This window comes from Megascapheus bottae, unplaced genomic scaffold, assembly GCF_031878675.1.
Source record: "Megascapheus bottae isolate mThoBot1 unplaced genomic scaffold, mThoBot2.hap1 HAP1_SCAFFOLD_41, whole genome shotgun sequence".
NCBI classification, from domain to species: domain Eukaryota; kingdom Metazoa; phylum Chordata; class Mammalia; order Rodentia; family Geomyidae; genus Megascapheus; species Megascapheus bottae.
This window is the reverse complement of record NW_028327585.1, coordinates 2,323,027-2,344,803: the sequence shown is the minus strand read 5'-3', so window position 1 is coordinate 2,344,803 and position 21,777 is coordinate 2,323,027. Positions and strand designations below refer to the sequence as shown.

The 21,777-nt window shown below is 41.5% G+C and overlaps 1 pseudogene; it reads right to left on the bottom strand.

Moving 5' to 3' along the window:
- Positions 1-7,657: 7,657 nt before the first annotated feature.
- LOC150039607 (uncharacterized protein C4orf46 homolog pseudogene) lies at positions 7,658-7,969 on the bottom strand (annotated as a pseudogene).
- Positions 7,970-21,777: the final 13,808 nt, after the last annotated feature.

The window sequence follows — 21,777 nt, the reverse complement described above, 5'->3', positions numbered from 1 at the left end:
AGGGCAAACCAATTCAACAGTGATCCTTATAAGACACTGAATGGAAATGAACTGTACAACCTGTACTCCCTCAGCAGAAGTTTGAGGGCTGGAAAGCAGAGAAAAACGAGGGAGGGGGTAACAATCTTCTCAAGAAACGTACTCATTACTCATGTAATTGTATACCAACTTATTAAAATGTTGACTTAAAAATAATTTAGCCATGCATGGTGGCTCACACCAGTAATCGTAGCTACTCAGAAGGCTGAGATCTGAGGATAGCTGTTGAAAGCCAGCCTGGCAACTGAAGTTTATGAGACTCTTATCTCCAATCAACCTTCAGAAAACCAGAAGTGGATATATGACTCAAGGGGTAGGGTGATAGCAGTGAGCTGAAGAGCTCAGGGACAAAACCCAGGCCCAGACCCAGAGTTCAAGACCCATGACTGACTATATATATATATATATATATATATATATATATATATATATATATATATATATATATATATATATATCTGAGTGATACTAGCCAGGCTCTAGGGGCTGACATATGGAATCGTATGTACACAGGAGTCTGATGTCTCAGGATCAGGTTTGAAGCCAGATGGACAAATTCCATGAGATTCTGATTTACAGTTAAGTACCAAAAATCTGGAAGTGGAGCTGTGGATCAAATGGGAGAATATAAGCCTTAAGCAAAAAACATTCAAAGACAGTTCCCCGGCCTTGTGTTCAATTCCTAAGACTCACATAAAACAAATAAAATGTGACGCTGAGTACTCCATTATTGGGTGTTATACTTTTCTATACTTGATATGAGCCTTAGAAATTATGTCCGTAGGAAATACTCTGCCCTGAAATTCTGCTTCATAGCCAATTCCTAGAATTTCAGCATCATTACAATCTCCTCCCAGTTAGCATAGCCGTCTACTCCTGAAAATTTGAAGAAATCGTTTCAGTAATCCTAAGAAATCTGATTATCATCTGCACACACATCAGATCAGTAGCAGGCATGTTGTAGTATTATTTGAGTATATTTAATCCGTTCTTGAGTTAATGAGCCTTAAAGAGTAAAACCTATGGAATAGTTATGAAGCTAACAGTCACCATTCTTCTACCTAATATTTTAATAAGTTTATAAAAGCAGGGACTATTCTGAAGTGTGCAGATGATAGCTTCTAACTATAATACCGCATGAAGTAGGGTGTTACAGAAACATGTTGCTTGCTTTGGGAAAGCAAAAGCAAGGATAAATGAACATAAGTAATTTACCCTACATGTCAGGAGGAAAATAGTACAGGCTTTAAATCAATTTCATTCATCCAGTGCTGATGAAAAAATATTAACGATTCAAGAGGCCGAGTAGTATTATAGAAATCCCTCAATATGATGCACAAACAGCAAACTTAGATCAATCTTCCGAGAAAGAAAAAGGAACAAATAAGAAGCAATTAAGGTTTCCAAAATGAACCAGCTGGTGGTGGCAGCTCACACTTGTAATTCTAGCTAATCAAGGCCTGAAATCAGAGGATCTGGATTAAAAGTCTGTCTGGGATGAAAATCTTCCTGTCTGAAATATCAGCTCTGTGCCCACAACACAGTTGATGCACTCTGCCCGTCAAGTTCCAAACACTAAAACCATCCCCTATCTGAAATATTAGGAAATATACTCAAACATCACTTCCTCTATGGGAGATATTGGAAATATGTATCAGAAACAGTTCTCTGGTTTCAGAGTGGAAGTGGAAATATGTACTCACTATAAGCCCATCTGGTAAATTATATAGTCAATTATCTTTCCTCACATCTTGTCAGTTAGATTGAACAATGAGTGTTTGGATCAGAAGAGATGGATGTGAGCATACAGTTTGTAAAAGTACTGTAATCCTATCTACTCAAGATAAGCTGATATCTGAGGATTTCAGTTCTAAATCAGCCATGCAATAAATTCTGTAAGACTCTTACCTCTAATTAACCAGCAAAAAAACAGAACGTTGAGTTGTTGTTAAAATGCCAGAGCCTAAGCTTTGTATAAAAGTTCTAATGGGTAGCATCCAGGCCACGAATCAAGCCCTTGCACGGGCTCTCACACCCAAAAAATAACCCTGAGAACAAAACAGGATATGCATATATTTGGGAGGGATGCAGATGGATGGGATGCTGATTTCATTTACCTAATCTTTAGTCTCAACCATGCTGAACATTACAACCCTCTCTGTGAAAAGTCTTCTGTAAAAATTGTCCTCAAGATAGGCAGATACATACTTATACCCCACTGTGCATTTATAATACAAAAACAAGGCCAGGAGTTTAGCTTAGTGTTAGAGTGCTTGCCTAGCCTGCACGAAGACATGGGTTCAATTCCTCCGTACTACATACAAGAAACCAAAAATGGTACTGTGGCTTAAGTAGTAGAGCTCTAGCCTTGAGAAAGCCCAAGGACAATGCCCAGGACTCACAAAAAACAAACCAAAAGAAGGCAATTAATGGGTTTGATGTGGCTTAGTGGTAATGTACTTGCCTAGCTTGCTGGAGGCCCTGGTTTGATTCTTCAAATACCACATAAATATTCTCAAACACTACCAGTCTACCACTCTACCACTAAACCAACTCCTTGCCCCAATGACAGTTTTGAGGAAAAAAAATAATAAATCTAAGCTAGTGCTCTAGGCCCTGAGTTCAAGCCCTAGTCCTGGCCCATTAGCATCCCAGAAGCCAAAACTGCAAAAATACAAAAAACAAAAACGTGAAAATGTTACAATTTTTCAGAAAAATCCAATGAGACAACATAGTATATAGGTTGTTAAAGATTTGATAGTAAAATGGTGGAAAACACACACACACACACACACACACACACACACACACACACACAAATTCAACATGAGTTCATATGATGCAAGAAACACGGCACCAAAAGAATTTTCCCTTGCTGGGCATAGTGATGCAATCCTATAATCCTAGATAATCAAGGGGCTTGAGATCTGAGGATTGCGGTAAAAAGCCAGTCCAAGTACTACTTTCAATGAGACTTTCGTAGACTTTGTGAGATAATTAGCCACCAGAAACTGGAAGTGGTGTTCGGGCTCAGTGGGTAAGGCAGTAGTCTTGAACTGAAGAACTCCGGAACAACACCAAGGTGCAGAGATCAAGTCCCATGACCATCAAAAAAAATTCCCCAGTAAAGAATGCTCCTGGGCCCTGGAGTTTGGCTTCCTGGTAGAGTGCTTGCCTAGCATGCAGGAAGACCTGGATTGGATTCCTCAGTACCACATACATAGAAAATGAAGGAAGTGGTGTTGTGGCACAAGTGGTAGAGCGCTAGCCTTGAGAAAGCACAAGAAGAATGCTCAGGCCCTGAGTTCAAGCCCCAGACTGACAAAAAACAAAAACAAAAACAAAACCATGTCACCTCCGCAGTGTCATTGAAAGACATCACTAATGTGACAGCTTTTTCTCACATCAGAAAAACTAGAAACACCCTGCAGCAAATCTGCACTCAGTTTAAGCAGACCATAACATTTTGTAATCGGCTAAAGGTTCAAGTCATCTTTATCTGATTTAGAAACATATTGCAGAAGCTCAATTTGTCTTGCTTTTAAGGCTTGGATACCTTAGGTTCAAAACCTGGAAATGTAAAAGTATGTTAGAAATAAAAAGCAACTCATCAGAGAGCCTTTCTTTCTTTCTTTTTAATTCTTTTTGCTGTTGACAATGAACAGAAGATTCTGGAAGTATAGCTGCAAAAGGAGGAAAATGAGGTAGTCAGAATCTTTGATTTTGCCAGAAATTTTCCTACTTTAAACATTATACATAGGCTGGAAAAGCATAAAGCCTTCTTATGAGAGAATAATCTTTTTTGTCTCAAATAGAGTATTAAACTCTCCACCAAAGATAAATCCACAGTCCATCAGTTGGTAGATAAATACTATAAAGGCAACTCCATTTCCAGTTTAATATACAAACAGAATTAAATTTAAAATATTTTTCCCAAATTAATTGAAACAAAAAAATCCCTGAAACTTCATTGAAATTAGTTAAGACTGAAATACACTTAGGGATGTATGAACTATTTTTCTATTAACGTAAAAGTATCCTAGGGTTGCATTTAGCATTTGTACTCTACTTCATTCATTTACATATTTAAATACCATGTTATAACAATATTTCTCACCCAAAATTAATTCAGGAAAAAATAATAATAGTTGTCAAGTGGCACATTTCACACTATTTAAATATTCAGTGCTTGCTTGTGCAATGACTTGCGATCTGTCATTTAACCTGCTTTGGCCAGAGACATCAATACAGAGGATATAAACCTGGTTTGAGAATTCCCTAATGCTCATGTTATCAAATATTCATGTGAAGAATTTGACCATCCCGTTAGAGATACAGGACCAAATAAAGATGTAACATAAAAAAAACTGCTCATAGGAGTGGCACAATCCAAACAAACCATCCTCAGCCAAGGCAGCAGAAGATTAAAATTTTATATGGCTTCAATAATCATGGCCAGGAGTTTGGCCTAGCGGTAGAGTGCTTGCCCATATGCATGAAGACCCAGGTTCGGTTCCTTGGTATCACATACACAGAAAAGCTGCAAGTGGTGCTGTGGCTCAAGTGGTGGAGCTGTAGCCTGAGAAAGTCCAAGGACTGTGCTGAGGCCCTGAGTTCAAGCCCAGAACTGGCATAAAGATCTCAACACAAAAAATCCCAAGCTGTGGACACCCCAAAATGTAGATCCATAAAATTTAAAAAACAAAAATTAGCGACCGGGAGTTTGGCCTAGTCGTAGAGTGCTTGCCAAGCAAGCACGAAGACCTGGGTTCAATTCCTCGGTACCACATATTTAGAAAAAAAACTGGAAGTCGTTCTGAGGCTCAAGTGGTAGAGCTCTCACCTTGACAAAAGTCCAAGGACAGTGCTCAGGCCCTGAGCTCAAGCGCAGGACTGGCCCCCCCCAAAAAAATTAAGAAGGGATATCAAGGTTTGTGAAGTAATGCACATTCTCTCTCGTGATATAATGTAACACTTCCATTAATTATAATAAAAAAGAAGTAAAAAAAACTTAAATGGCTATGTGTGTTTACCTGTACTCTGTAGATTTCAGTTAGATTGTGTTGCGATACACAATAGAAATCATTTTAAAACAAGGTAGCCATATTGTTTGTGGGTTTTTGTACATCACAAGAATGTTTTCTGCCAAATGCTAAAGGCACATCTCTGGAATCCTAGCTACTCAGGAGGCTGAGATCAGAGGATCTTGGTTCAAAGCCAGCCCAGGCAAAGTACATGAGACTCTTTATCTCCTATGAACCACTAAAATACCAGAAGTGGTGCTATGGCTCAAATTGGTAGAGCACTAGCCTTGAGCTGAGGAGCCCAGGTCCACAGTTCACTAGCACAAGGATGTTCATTGCAGCAATATTTACCAGAGCAAAGATATGGAACCAACCCAAATGCCCCTCAGTTGATGAGTAAATCAACAAGATGTGGTATTTTTACACAATGGAATTATATGCTGCTGTCAGAAAGAATGACATTGTTCCACTTGTAAGGAAATGGAAAGACTTAGAAAAATCATATTAAGTGAAGTAAGCCAGACTGAAAGGAACATAGGTTCACTGGTTTCCCTCATTTGTCCTAATCAATAGAAACCTTGGGCTCTCCTAGAAGATATTTACAATAGAACAAAACCTAGATACATAAGTCCATAGAGAATGATGCTAAATGAAAGGACGTCCAGGATATAGAAACAAAATCCATATAATGAGAGATGGTTGTCCTTTTTTTGCTTTTGATAATTATTTATTTTTATACATTTTTAAAAATCACAGTTTTCAGAATATACAAGAAAATTTAAGAAAAATATTTGTCTTATACTGAAGCAAACATCTCTTTGGTATAGAAATTAAATCATATATGGCTTTTAGCCAAAAACAAAACAAACAAACAAACAAAAGAAGAATTAGGGCATAACATACTAAATAAAACCATTCTTACTATTCTTTGCCCATCCATTTGGCCCCTATTGCAGCTCCACTGTGTGGATTTTGAATATTGTTCTTTATACATTAATAGATCTACAAAGACTTAAAATATCACATGAAAGATGCTCAAAAGTCATAAATATATGATGTATCTCATGACATGATAGTTAAAATTAAACATGGTCAGTAAGGTCAAATCATACAAAACATTACATCACTTAACACATTAGAAACATAGTCTCTTCTGAATTTATTAAAGAGCAATAACAGATAATGTAATTCAAACATGAAAATGTGAAATGTGAGAAATATTAACTGTGAAGGCAATCAACCTTAAAAATAAGTTGGGAGCTGGGCATTGGTTGTTCATCCTTGTATTCTTAGCAATTCAGGAGGCTGAGATCTCAGGATCTCTATTGAAGGCCAGCCCAGGTAGGAAAGTCCAAGAGAATCTTATCTTATCAAAAAGGTGAGCTATGGCTCAAATAGTAGAGCTCTAGCCTTGAGCAAAAAAGCTCAGGAATTATAATTATGGCCAAGCTTAAGTCCAATGACTATCAGGAATATAAAATGGGGGTAAAGGGCATATTTTCTCTAGACATACTTTTATTCTCTAAAGTAAACGATTTTTCCAAATGCATCACGCAATGGGAAAATTTACTTCTCTGTTTCATAAAGTTATCATTAGCTGGCGCAGTGGCTCACGCATGTAATCCTAGCTACTCAGGAGGCTCAGATCTGAGGATCACAGTTCAGAGCCAGCCTGGACATGAAAGTCTAAGAGACTTATCTCCAATTAACCACCAGAAAAGCAGAAATAGTGCTGTGTCTCCAGGGGCAGGGCAAAAGCCTTAAACTGAAGAGCGCAGTGACAGCCCCTAAGCCCAGAGTTCAAGCCCAGTGAACAAAAACAACAACAACAACAACAACAACAACAACAACAATAACAACAAGTTATCAAAATTCAATTCACCCTGCTGTGGATGGTGGTATACACCTGCAATCCCAGCACTCATGAAGGCTAAGGCTGGAGAACCTACGGTATGAAGCTAGCCTTGTTTACATAGTGAGATCCAGTCTCAAAATACACACACACACACACACACACACACACACACACACACACACACCCCTCAAGTCCCATTGGGAGAATTTTTTCCCATTTAGTTCATATTCACACATCTTTGTTTAGGAAAATGATCTTAGTGTTCATGCCCCCCAAAAAGAGGGGGGAAGCTTTTAATCATGTTTGCCAAATGTTTTACTGAACAAAAAATTGTGGAGTGTCAGGTGCTGTAGGTCTGGAAGTCATAAACTTGTCTCTGTTTTCATAGAGCTGGGAGCTGATTTATATGGGCAAATTTAGTCATATCGCTTGGGTTGTAACATGATCTTCTGACATGCACCATCTTTCAAAACAATTATCTGGTGATACTAAGGCACTGTTAAAATTATCTGCTGAGAGAAATAACTTTTGTAAAGGAATCTCAAAACATTTAAAGAACAGAAAGGAAGGATAAACACATCTTTTTTAACATAAAAAAATCACACCAATATTATGCTTTCACAAAGGTCTAGAAAAAGAAGAAGAAAATTTATTCTGAGTACACAGAAATGTTGGAGATTGTCCTATATATGCCGCACATGTGCAAATCCATATGAGAAGGTGAATTATACAGTCATAGTCAGTTGGCAGGGTTCAGAGAATCATAGCCTTCTTTCAAGAGGTCTCTCCAAGTCTTAAGGAAGCAAGCATTTTCTGTTCGTTTAAGGGCAATCTCTTCCACTTGAGCTGATACTGCAGATGTGGCCTCAAGAAGTTTGGTTAATGAAAACGATGTGTCTCTGATCTTCCGTGCCACCTCCTCCAGGGGGTCCACCACTCCAACTCGGAGCCCTCCAGCCACTCTCGCAGGGGAAAACGTGTCCAAAGACGAAGGAGAAGACGGAGGTGGGAGAGGTGGCGAGCAAACCTGAATCTCCTCGGCGGACGCCATGGGAAAATGGCTGGCACCATGGAGCAGTACCCGAACAGCCAAACCGTCACCTACTGTCTTTCCAATGATTGTCTTTAATCTACTATGTTATCTCTCATCTTTTTTGCTGTCCCTTGGTTATCTCATATTGTCACAGTATTTCACCTGGTAATCTGATGTATTGTATACGTGCGTATTTGGTTATTTGAAGTTGGATACGGAAGGGAGGAAAATAAGATGAAGGGCAGGGTGGGGGAGGGAAATGGGGACCAAGACATGAGAAAGGGTATCAATGTTTGTGAAGTAATGCACTGTCTATCTGGTGAATATAATGTAACTCTAACATATGAAAAAAAAGACACCCTGCAAATTCAGTGGAGGCTTTTGCACTTATAGAAAAGTAAAAGACCTAGTATACGGATTGTGCAAAGAAATCAGGCAATTCAAGAGGCTAAGCATTAATTACCCAGTTAACAAAGCCAAGTTGAGCCTACTATGTGTATGTTTGTGTGTGTCGCTCATGGGGCTTGAACTCTGGGCCTGAGAGCTGTCCCATCAAAAACAGCACCATGCTTACCTGTACCCAGAAAGCACCCATTGCCTCCCAACAAGCCTACCAGGGCACTTTCTCATCTGTGGTCAGCTGGGGAGGAGCGGAATGCACCATCGCCTTGCAGAAGGTGGGAGATCTCATGTTTGGAGTCCCCAAGTCACACCCAGATAGACTGGAACCTTCCACAAGAAGGTGGATGTATAACTTACTAAGTGGAGAAGAAAGAATTCTGAGCGCGGTGAGTCCATGGTGCCCAACATTGGTGCTGGCCACGGTAATTCGGCATTCATCCCCCCCTGCCAGCGAGTTGATGGTTAGCATCCAATTCACCAGAAGTGAGCAGCAGAAGTGCAGTGGAAGTGCCTTGGAATCAGAGCTTGGCTCCTGCTAGTTTCATCATTGCCCCTCGACTCCACCCTGCAGTAAGGAAAAGCAAGGCCACTGTTCCCTGACTCAGCAGAAGGAGAAGCAACTTCTGCGGCCAGTGACTCTGGGACTGGTGGCCCTGGTTATCCTGCCCTACATGGGACTGTTGGCTCTGCACCAGCAGCCCGACTGGGATCAGGGGCCATGCGGCCAGTTAAGTGACTGACTTGAGGTCAGGGACGCTCCATCCATCTCCCAGGCAATGGTTTCACTACAAACCTGCAGCTCATTCTTCTCCTCCTCATGTCTGTGTACTGACAGATGACTCTGGAAAGGTTAGCGCTCCTTCCTATTATTATTATTATTATTATTATTATTATTATTATTATTATTGCTGTTATTATTAATGCTGGATGAGGTAAACTGAGGCACCTAGTACAGAGATTTATCCACTCAAAAGAGTTAGTATTAGAACCCAGGGCCCTTGATAACCAATCCAGAACTGTAGCATCAAATTTCCAGACTTTTTTTAGTCTTCTTTTTTTTCTGTTGCCTACTCCTGTCCCCAAACCTGCTCAAGCATTCTCATTCTAGAAAGCACCCTGTCTGCATGTCTGTATCCAGGGTATGATGCCTTGGGTAGGACTGGTTCCCTCTTCACCTCTCCTCCCCACCATCACTGCCACCTGCTGAGTCTGGTATTTCTTCTCAGGCAATCTGTTTTACAATTTACCTGCTCCCCTCACTCTCTGAAGCTTTCCCCTTACTATTTCTTTGTGGAGCCCTGTGGATTCCTTGGGGTGTGAGTGCTATGATCTTCTTGGAGTTTCAGATCCCTTGCATGGAGTGCAAGAAGAATTTCTGGTTCCTCAGGAACTTGTCACTTTTGAATCTTCAGTAGTAGAGGTGTACCAGTGGAGGAATGCCCCAAAATGTTCCAGAGTTTCAGTTCCCTGAGAGTAGAATGCCTCATACCTTCCTTCCATCCTCTGATCTGATGGGACATGGTTGGTTTTGTTTTGTTTTGTTGCCACTTCTGGGCATTAAAACGAGGGCCTGAACACTGTCCTTGAGCTTTCTCAAGGCTAGAGCTCTACCACTTGAGCCACAGCACCACTGCCAGCTTTTTTCTATTTATGTGGTAATGAGGAGTTGAATCTCCATCTTTGTGCATGCTAGACAAGTACTCTCCCAAACTCCTGGCCCCCGGACATGGTGTTTCTTGTACTACAAACTGATCATGATCACATGATCATGGTCAGAATTGTGCCTCTTTGAAACTCACTCATGAACCTGCACATGTGTACATGCATTTCTACTAAATTAGCATTTTCTTCCTTCATATGTGTATGAGTATTCAGATCCTGGGGCTTGAGCTCAGGACCTGTGCATTGACCTTTAGAAATTTTCAATCATAGCTGGCACCCAACTTCTGGGTTTTTGGTTGTTCATTGTAGAAAACAGTCTTACAGCAGTAACTGCCTGGGCAGGCTTAGAACCAGGATTCTCAGATCTTAGTCCCTTGTGTGAATCATTGGTACCTGGCTTGGACTAGCATTTTCCTGCTCCATCACTGTGGGAAACCAATATAAGTCTGGGGTCTAACAGAGTTATACTCGAAAGGCCTATATTGAGGACAAAGGGTGAAGAGTACTTTCTTCCTGCCTTCATGCAAGGGTGGAGTGACCTTTTTGCGTATATTCTCACGGGTCGTGTCAGTGTGCTTTGATAGTATTCCCAGAATTATTTGGTTGCCCTCTCCCTCCAGGAGATAGATTTGCTGAGAATTACATGATAGTTGAGAGTAGATGATTCTTTATGCAAACAATAATTCTTCTGAGAATTCTTGTTATTATTCAAGTATGGAACTGTAGCTTGATTGCCAACATAAGCAATTGCTTTCTATTCTCTTGTACTAAGGTATAAAATGGACAAGCAGTTTAATAAAATTGTCAGATGCAGCAATTGCTCTGGACCTCCCGAACCCCTCTGTCTCTGTCTTATTTTCCTTTTAGCCTCTCAGCCCTACTCTTCGAGGACCCTTGGCCGACTGGCTCCGGCACATCACATCACTCCAAATCTCTCATCTTCTGACAAGTATATGGCATGCTTGAATTGCTTTGTATAGTAGGACATTTCAGGTTTGTTTATGGGGTTGTGTATCAGGGTCAGACTTGAGTGAGTATTGGCTGTCCTCAAGGGAAGAGGCTGACTTTGAGGTTGATGGTTTTCTTTTGTCCTCAGTATCAGGCTGTTATCTTTTTTGGTATCTTGAGCCCAGTGGGTTCTTTGACACAGAGCTAATTAGTAGTGGAGTAGCAATTCTACCTAGTTGTTGCAAACTGCCAGGAGTAGTCAGCTTGATCTTTATGTATGTTTATTTTTGTGAGTCATGGGGCTTGAACTCAGGCCTGGGTTTGTCCCTGATCTCTTGAACTCAAGGCTACCACCTTAAACCTGGAGCCACAGTCCCGCTTCCTGTTTTCTAGTGCTTAATTAGAGATAAGTGTCTCCCAGTCTGTGCCCACTTTTGGCTTTAAACCTCCATCCTCAGATCTCCACCTCCTGAGTATCTAGGATAATAGGCTTGAGCCCGCACACCCACCTTTATGGTAGATCTTTACTATTCTGAAAATGTAGAACATTAGAACACTTCTTTCCTCAACCCAAGATTCAAATCTTGATAGCCAGGCTAATGTTTCTCCCCTTTGTATCTTGTGTGTGTGTGTGTTTCTTTCTTGAATCTCTTTCCTCAAGGGGTCTGGATGCAAGGACTGTATCCTAAGCTCTGCTGTGGATTTGCTGCGTGTGTTCATCATCAACCATCTGTGTTTCTACACCTTAATTTCTCTGTAAACTATGATTAATGGAGAGAAGAGCCATTAGTGCCTTGGCTGGCCTTGAACATTGATCCTCAGATCTCAGCTTTCTGAGTAGCAAGGATTACAGATGTAAGCCACAGTGCCCGGCTATTCTTTCTTTCTTTTTTTTTGTGGGTCATGGGGCTTGAACTGGCCTGGGTGCTGTCCTTGAGCTCTTCTGATTTAGACTAACATCATACTCTTGAGCCAAGCCCCACATCCCATTTTCTAGAGATTAATTGGAGATAAGAGTGTCAAGTCCTCAGCCTATGCTGCCTGAGAGCCTAGATCCTCAGATCTCAGCCTCCTGAGTAGCTAGGATTACAAATGTGAACCACCCCACCAACTGTTTTTTTTTTCAATGCCACTGCTGGGGCTTGAAGTGGGACCTGGGCATTTACACTTAGCCTTATTTCCCCCCTGAAGTTTTCCTCCTGAGCCACAGTACCATTTCTGGCTTTTTCTGAGTAATTTATTCAGGGTAAGAGTCTAATGGAGTTTTCTGCACATGGTGTCTTCGAGCTTCAGTCCACAGGTGCCAGCCTCCTGAGTAGCTAGGACTATTGGTGTAAGTGTTCTTTCCCAACCCCAGTTTATATTTTTTGCCAGTCCTACACCTTGAGTTTAAGGCCAGAGCACTGTCCTTGAACTTTCTCAATGGCTAGAGCTCTATCACTTGAGCCTTGGCACCATTTGCAGTATTTTTCTATGTGTGTGGTACCTACGAATTGAACCTAAGTCTTCGTGAATGCTAGGCAAGCATTCTACCACTAGGCCAGAGTCCCAGTCCCCTAGTTCATATTTTTGATGGTCTTTTTTGTCTTACAATTGGAACCATGTGAGCCACATCTTCTGTTTTGTTTCTCTGTAGTTTCATTTTTCCTGTTAAGTAGTGATGAGTCAAAGACTGGGCTGTGAATGTGGCTTAGTGATAGAGTGCTTGCCTAGCACACATGAAGCCCTGGGTTCACTTTCCCAGTATCACATAAACAGGAAAAACTGAAAGTGACACTGTGACCGAAGTGCCCAGGTCCTGAGTTCAAGACCCAGGAATGGCTCATGCCTGTAATCCTAGCTACGCAGGAAGCTAAGAGCTGAGGATCACCATTCACAGCCAGCCTGAGCAGGAAAGTCTATGAGACTGTTGTGTCTAATTAGCCACCAAAAATCCAGAAGTGGAGCTGTGGCTCAAGTGATAAAGCACTAGCCTTGAGTAAAAATACTTAGGTTCAAATCACTGAGTCAGCAGCCCGAGTTCAAGTCCTACTGCCCACCACCAGCACAAAAATTAAAAAAAGAAAAATACACCAAGTTATTTCTTATCTTTGGGCCCGCAACACTTGTAGGTATATTAACACTTGTGAGTATGTTTATGTACGTGCCTACGTTCTTTTTCAGAACATAGTAGACTTATGCTTTTCTGTTCTTTCCCAGGTTTGGCACAATAATTTGATTACAACACCATACCTGAAGATGCTATGGGTCAATTTGAAAGTCCCTGTGTTCCTTTCCCTTTGCTACCATGATCTTGGAAGAATGTCAGAGTGGAGACTCCACCTGGTGGCCTCTGTTCCTCACAGGAAGAACAGAATCACCTACTAAGTCACTTGAATGCATTTTGTGAGTAGAAATAAGATGGGGCTGTTTGTTGCTGCAGTGTTCCTTGGCTGTTACTAACTCATCCTGGCAGAACCCTTCTTTGATGGCACTTTAGAGGTCTCAGAGTATGTCAGTTCAGAATAGGGACTGAAAATATCACCAGCTGTTTTTCCCTAAAACCTTGCTACAAGGAGCCAGTGGCTCACGCCTGTGATCCTAGGTACTTGGTAGTTTACCAATTTGAGGATTATGGGTCAATGCCATTCCAAGGTAGGAAAGTCCTTGAGACTCTTATCTCCTAAACAGCTACATGCTAGCCTGACCTGTGGCTCACTCCTGTAATCCTAGCTATTCAGGAGGCTGATATCTGAGCATCCAAGTTCAAACAATCTCGAGCATAAAAATACCTGATACTCTTAACTCCAGTTTACCTCCAGAAAAGAGAAGCAGTCTTGGCTCAAGGGCAGGTCGGTGGCCTGGAGCTGAAGTGATCAGGGAGGAACAATGCCCAGGCCCAGGAGTAGGGTGGTAACCTTAAGCTGAAGAGCCTAGGGACCGCACCCTGGATGAATTCAAGCACTATGACCCACCAAAAAAAAAAGATGCGGATTTGATATGTGGCTCATGTGGCAGACCGCCAGTGTGGTAGACTACCAGCCTTGAACAGAAAAGCTCAGTGACAGAACCCAGTCTTTAAGCTCAAGTTCTAGCACAGGGGCACACACAGACCTGAATCCTTTCCTCTATCCATGTAACATGCAACACGTGATGTCCAAGAGACAAACAGGGTAGAGGGATTCTGGGTGCGTGTCTGTATGTCGGTGTCTGTCTTATGTGTTGTTGATAAGATAGAGCTTGAACTCATAGTCTGGGTGCTGTCCTTAATCTTTTATTCTCAATGTTGGTACACTCTACCATTTCTGGCTCCTTAGTGGTTTATTGGAGTCTCCCTGATCGTTCTGTCCAGGCTGCCTTTGACCTCCAGTCCTTAAATCTCAGCTTTTTCTGTAGCTAAGATTATAGTCATTGGCACTAAGGCATAGATTCTCAACGCTTCTAGGTAAATCTGTTTTATGTGAAAGTCAGTTTACTCAGTGTGAACTGGTTTTAATAACCCTAGGCTGGTTGAGCCATGTATTTCCTCTTCACAGTGCCTGGCTGGTGTTTCAGTACAACACTAGATACCCCTGCCTTTGATGGAAGTTTTTTGAATTTTTTTTTGGCCAGGCCTAGGGCTTGAAATCAGGACCTGACCACTGTCCTTGGGCTTTCTCAAGGCTAGAGCTCTACCACTTGAGCCACCAAACCACTTCTGGCTTTTTCTATGTATGTGGTACTGAGGAATTGACATCAGGTCTTCTGCATGCTAGGCAAGCACTCTATCACTAGACCAAACTCCCAGTCTGATTAAAGTTTTTTTTTAATATTTTTATTGTAATTAATAAAAGGGTTACATGATATTTGCCAGATAGAAGGTGCATTAATTCAAATACATTGATACCTTTGCACATATCTTTGTCCCCATTACCCTACTCCCCAACCCCCCATCTTAGTTTTCCCCCTTCCCTATCCAATTTCAAATAACCAAATACAAATATATCCAATATCTCAGATATCAAAGTGAGATACTGTAACATTATGAGATAACCAAAGACAGCAAAAGAGATGAGAGATAACATAGTATATTAAGGACAACTATCATTCATTATATGGCTTTTGTTTCAATATCCTGGAGATCATTTCAATTAGCTTCATACTATATGGCCTTATGTATCAAGGTTTTGCTCTATTGCACATCTCTGCTAGTAGAGCCCAAGGTTTCTACTGATTATGACAAATGAGGGAAACCACTGAGCCTAAGTTCCTTTGGGTCTGGCTTACTTCACTTAATATGATTTGTTCTAAGTCTTTCCATTTCCTAACAAATGGGGCGATGTCATTCTTTCTGACAGCAGCATAGAATTCCATTGTGTACAAATACCACAACTTGTTGATCCACTCATCAACTGAGAGACATCTAGATTGGTTCCATATCTTTGCTATGGTGAATAGTGCTGCAATGAACATTGTTGTGTTAGTGGATTTAGTATGCCTTAGTTTCTGGATGGTTGGGTAAATGCCAAGTTGTGCTGGCAGAACTGGTTAAGCATGTGCAGAAAACTAAATTTGGATACATCTTTGTCACACTGCACTAGAATTAACTCCAAATGGATCAAAGACCTGGAGGTAAAAGCTGACACACTGAAAACTTTACAAAAGGAATAGGAGATACACTAGGCCTCCTTGGCACAGGTTGAAACTTTCTTAATAAGGACCAAGAATCACAACAAATCAGAGAAAGGCTGGACAAGTGGGACTGCATTAAACTGCAGAGCTTTTGTATGGCAAAGGACATGGCTAGTACATTAATTAGGAATGGGAGAATATCTTCACCAAACATACAACGGACAAAGGCCTCATATCTAAAATATATCAACAGCTCAAAAAATTGAATCACTCCAAAAGTAATCTCCAAAGTAACAACCATCCCATTAAAAGATGGGCCAAAGACTTAAAGTCTTCTCTGAAGAAGAAACAAAAATGGTCTATAGACACATGAAGAAATGCTCAACATCTCTGGTCATAAAAGAAATGCAAATCGAAACAACACAAAGATTCCACCTCACTCCAGTTAGAATGGCTAGGAACAGGAAAACGAATAATAACAGATGCTGGAGGGGATGTGGCCAGGAAGGATCACTACTACACTGTTGGTGGGAGTGCAAACTCATTCAACCACTATGGAAAGCAGTATTGCAGTGCCCCAAAAGGCTAAACATAAGCTCCCCTATGACCCAGAAATTCCACTACTTGATTAAAGTTTTTGAAAAGAAAACTAGTCCAGGGCCAGGAGTTTGGCCTAGTGGTAGAGTGTTTGCTTAACATTCAGGAACACTTGGGTGCGATTCCTTGGTACCACATACATAGAAAAAAAGTGGAAGTGTTGCTGGGGTTCAAGTGGTAGAGTTTTATGCTTGAGAAAGTCTAAGGACAGTGCTCATGCCTTGAGCTTAAGCACAGGACTGGCAAAAAATGAAAGAAAGTAACTAGGCCAGGCATTGGTTGTCCACACCTGTCGTCCTTTCTACTCAAGAGTCTGACATCTGCGGATTGTGGTTTAAAGCCATCCTGGGCAGTAAGACTGTGAGATTTCTATCGCTGTTTAACTTCAAAAACGTTGGAAATGAATCTGTGAGTCAAGTGTAGAATTCCAGATTCCAGTCTTGAACAAAAGAGCTCAGAAATAGCATCCAGGCCCTGATTTCATGACCTAATGCTAGCACAAAAGGAAAGAAACAGCCAGGCTTTTTAATAAAATGTGTTGTGCTAAGTAAAAATCTCTATGGAAGAGAAAATTTAAAAATATTAGTCTCAGCTTGGTGCCATGGCTCACACCTGTAAACCTAGCTATTCAGGAGGCTGACATCTAAGATCAGGGTGCAAAGGCATCCCAGGCACCAAAGGACTTGAGATTTTTATCTCCAGTTAACCACTAGAAAATGGGAAGTGCGGCTTGACACAAGGGCAAAGCAGTCACCTTGAGCTGCAGAGCTCAGTGCCCAGGCCGAGTTCAAGGCCCATGACCCACAAAAAAAGTAAAAGACAAAGTAATAAAAGGGGGAGCCAGTGAGGGAGAAAGGGAGTGATGGAGGAAGGAAGGAACAAAAAGAGAGGATGGATAGGAAGGGAGTGGGGTGGGAGAAAGATCTGGACTTCAGTGGCTCACACCTGTAATTCTAGTCAGAAATCCAGAGGTAAAGCTACCCAGCTCAAAGTGGCAGAGAGCTAGCCTTGATCAAGAAAGCACATGGACAGGGTCCAGAGCCTGTGTTCAAGTCCATGACTGACATAAAGAGAAAAGGAAAGAAAGAAGGGAGGAATGGAAAGGAAAGAACTGGTTCTTTCTAAGAGTTGAGTAAAGTAGAAGGTGCTAGGTATATGGGAACCTCCTGAGAGCAAGGAGGGAAACTGAATTTTTTAACCCAGTCCTTGGCTGGTGCTGAAGGTGAGATTCCTCATAGCCACTGCTCTGCCTTAGTTCTCATCTATTTAATTCTCCATAGGTCCTGGGAAGGAGTTGCTGGCCTCTGCTTCATTTGTAAAGATTAGGAAACTAAGGCCATCAAGGACCTCTCCTGGCCAGAAGAGGCAGAGATGGGGTGTCCAATCCCTTGAATTGGAGTCTTCCCATGTCCGTCGTAAAACCTTCCAATCTGATCTTTCTCCCATGCCATCCTCTGGTGGTCTTCCCTACACCATTTTTATAATCAATAAGTTCAGTGAAGTTACAGGATATAATATTTACATAAAAAATAATTGGGGCTAGTGGTTTGGCCTAGTGGTAGAGTGCTTCCCTAGCATGGCTGAAGACCCAGGATCGATTCTTTGGTCCCACATACATAGAAAAAAGCCAGAAGTGGTGCTGAGGCTCAAATGGTAGAACTTGAAAAAACCCAAGGACAGTCCTCATGCCCTGAGCCCAAACCTAGGACTGGCAAAAAGAATAATAACAATAATAATATTAGTAGTAATTGGGCTTATGTGAGCAATGAACAATTTAAAAATACTGTATGGAGTCAGTTCTATTTATATTGGAATAAGAAATAAAACATTGAGAAATAAATGTATAAATAATGTAACACTAGACAATGAAAACTGCACTGCACAGCTAGTCTTGGAAGCACCCAAGTTTTTCCTGATCTTATGTCCTTGCTACTGACGAATTTACTTTTCCAAAAACGCATTTTGCTATTTTCCTTTATATTATTTTAGGTGCTCTCAATTTGAAGTCTATACATCCAAATATGCCCTACAATCTCCATTTTCATGAGGAATAGCTTAAGCCCACTAAATAGGCAGGACCCATACCCTGGATGACTGAAGAGCAGGCATGAAAATTCCCTACTGTCCTTCCAATCATGTTGTATGCAACATCACAATAAACCTTTAAGAGCAAAGCGTGGTATCTCACATATAATGGATGAAGACAAAGGATCTCTTCCACAGGCTAATGGATAAGGTCTGGGAAGACAAGTCTGAGGTCCCCTTCAAGAGCAATGCAGTGGATGGCAGTGATGTACCATGCTGTAAGAAACCGCTTTATGGAAACTTTTCACTGGCCCACAATACAGACTTCTAAATCCAGATTCTATTTCCAATAAAAACAACCTGAAATAAGCCAGGTGCAGTAGTTTACACCTGGTATCGTAACTACTGAGGAGGCTGAGAAATCTGAGGATCTTAGTTCAAAGCCAGCCAGGTATAAAAGGACCTTGAGACACTTATCTACAATTAGTCTCTAGAAAATGGAAAATGAGGCTTGACTGAAGGGTAGGGTGGTATCCTTGAGCTGAATAACTCACGGACAGTGCTCAGGCCCAGGGTTAGGGTGGTAGCCTTCAGCTGATGAACTCAGGGACAGCACCCTGTCAGGAGTTCAAGTCCCATGATTGACTAAAAAGCAAAACGAATAAAGAAAAAAAACCAAATCTGATATTTTTCATCCTTGGCTGAGGATGGTTGGTTGGGATATTTTATATTGTATGGTTATTAAGTGCTGTATCTCCAGGAGGATGTCTAGGGTTCTTTACATGTTTAACCTAGAAATTAATTGCTTTTATGATGCCTACCAATTAATGGAGTCTGGATTGGTTATAGGTGAAGCGTTTACGGTGTTATTTGAAACATAAAAGATTCTGCTCTTATATGATGCTAAATGAAAGGACCTCTAGGATATAGAAACAAAAGCCGTATAATGATTGGTTGTTGTCCTTAATGTATTATGTTATATCTCATCTCTTTTGCTGTCCCTTGGTTATCTAATATTGTTACAGTATTTCACTTTGTTATCTGATATATTGATTTTATGTGTATTTGGTTATTTGAAATTGGATAGGGAAGGGGGAAAACAAGATGAGGGGTGGGACTGAGGGGAGGGAAATGGGGACCAAGACATGAGAAAAAGTATCAATGAAGTAATCCACCTTTCATCTATCGAATATAATGTAACCCTTCTATTAATTACAATAACAAATATATGAAAAAAGTGATTCTGCTCCCATAAGAAAGCTTTATGCGTGTCCAGAAATTTGGCCTAGTGGTAGAGTGCTTGTCTAGCATACACGAAGATCTGGGCACCAGAAATGGTGCTATAGCCCAGGTCGTAGAACGTTACCCTTGAGGAAAGCCCAAGGACAGTGCTTAGGTCCTGAGATCAAGTCTAAGACTAGCATAAAAAAAATTATTAGCCAGCATGGTGGCTCACATCTGTAATCCTAGCTACTCAGGAGGCTGAGATCTGAGGAGTTCAGCTCATAGTCAGGCCAGGCACTAAAGACTCTGAGACTCTTAACTCCTAGGACACAGGAAGTGCTGCTGTGGCTTCAGGATGGGGTAAGTAACCTTGAGCTGAAGAGCTCTGGGAAAAAATGCCTAGGCTCAAAGTCCAGGCTCCACGAATAACAAAAAAAAAGAGAGAGAAAGATAAGAGAAAAAGTTTTTGATTTTCTAACCCTTGCATCATGTTAGTTGGTTATTTATTTATTTATTTATTTATTTATTTATTTATTTAGCTATCATTTTCTAGTGTAGGGGGAGTGTTGGTCCTGGGGCTTGAATTGGGCCTGAACCCTACACTTGAGCCAAGCCCCACTTCCTATTTTCTTGAGGCTAAATCTCAGGTTGTTTTGTGTCCTAGCTGGGTTTGAACCTTGATCCTCAGATCTCAGCTTCTTGAGTAGTTAGGATTAAAGGCATGTGCCACCACATCCAACTTGTATAATGTTTTGAGCAGGAAAATCTGGGGCAAAATCACACAGGTTCTTTCCTGACTACCTCATTTGCCTTCTATTCCAGCAATGCTTACAGAATCTTGTGTTCATTCTCAACAGCAAGAAAGAATGAAATCTTGGTAATTTCTGTCGTGATATTACCATTTTCATCTGCGATTTTGTTTATTTCGATATGCTCTCTTCTTCTTTTGGTAAGACTTGCTAAGGGTTTGTCAATTTTGTTAATTCTTTCAAAGAACCAACTCCTTGTTTTGTTGATTCTTTCTATAGTTTTTTTGGATTCCAAATCATTTAATTCTGCTTTGATTTTAATAATTTGCTTTCTTCTACTGGGATTAGTGTTGGATTGTTGCTCTTTTTCCAGGAGCTTGAGGTGAGATATTAAATTGTTGGTTTCCAATTTTTCCAACTTGTTGTTGTAGACACTTAGCGCTATAAATTTTCCTCTGAGTACTGCCTTTGCTCTGTCCCAAAGGAGTTGGTATTTTGTGTGCTCCTTACTGTTAAATTTCATAAACTGTTGGATTTCTGTTGTGATCTCATGGATGACTCATTGGTGAATCAACAATGTGTTGTTCAATCTCCATGAGTTACAGGGTTTTCGTTGGTGGAGATGTGCATTCAGTTCCAATTTGATGCCTTTGTGGTCTGAGAGTGCATGGAATAATTTCAGTGTTTCTGAATCTGACCAGGTTTGTTTTATGGCCTAAGATGTGATCTATTTTGGAAAATGTTCCATGTGCTGCTGAGAAAAACGTATATTGTGTTGTTGCTGGGTGGAATATTCTGCAGATGTCTGTTGGATCTAGTTGGTCTATATAGTTGTTTAGTTCTAAGGTTTCTCTGTTGAGTTTTTGCCCTGTTGATCTGTCCATAGGTGAAAGTGGTGTGTTAAAGTCACCGACAATCAGTGTATTTCGATCTATGTATGGTTTCAGTGTAAGTAAAGTTTGCTTGATGAAGTTTGGAGCTCCGGGATTGGGTGTCAGAGTCTGTGACTGTGGGGGGCCCCCTCGGTGGTGTCTTGCTCAGGATTCCCAGCTGGAGGATGCCCCGCTCAAGAATTGAGGGGGGGCAGATGCTGGCTCCTATTTTCCTGCACACCCTACTCACTGTTGTAAGGCAGAGTCCCAGCGACCTCCACTCTCCATATCCAGTGGCCTGGGAGAGGAGCCTGGTGGGCGGGTGGGAGCTGGGACAGCTCTGCCTCCCCTGGTAGGGTGCTTAGTCTTAGGGTCCACCTGCCTGTTAGTCTCCAGTCAGAGGGCTGGGGGTTGAGCCCGTTGGGTGGGTGGGAGTTGGGACAGCCCCGCCTCCCTTGGTGGGGTGCTGGGTCTTAGGTAGCCCGCCTGTCAATCTCCAGTCAATGGCCTGAGGGAGGGGGATGTTGAGGGAAGGGACAGGATTCTAAATTCCTTGCCCCCCTGCTCCCTCCAGTCTTTGTGAGGCGGGGTGGAGGGGTCTGAGTTAAGTTCTATTGCTTGGCACCGCTCTGCTTTCCCGATGGGTTTGGGGATGCACTGTATTACTCATGCCTCTGCATCCCTCTGCAGGTGCTCCACGGTGTTGGGGAGTCTTTCACTCCCCTGGGGTCTCCGTCTCCGCCTGTGTTCCGAGTCT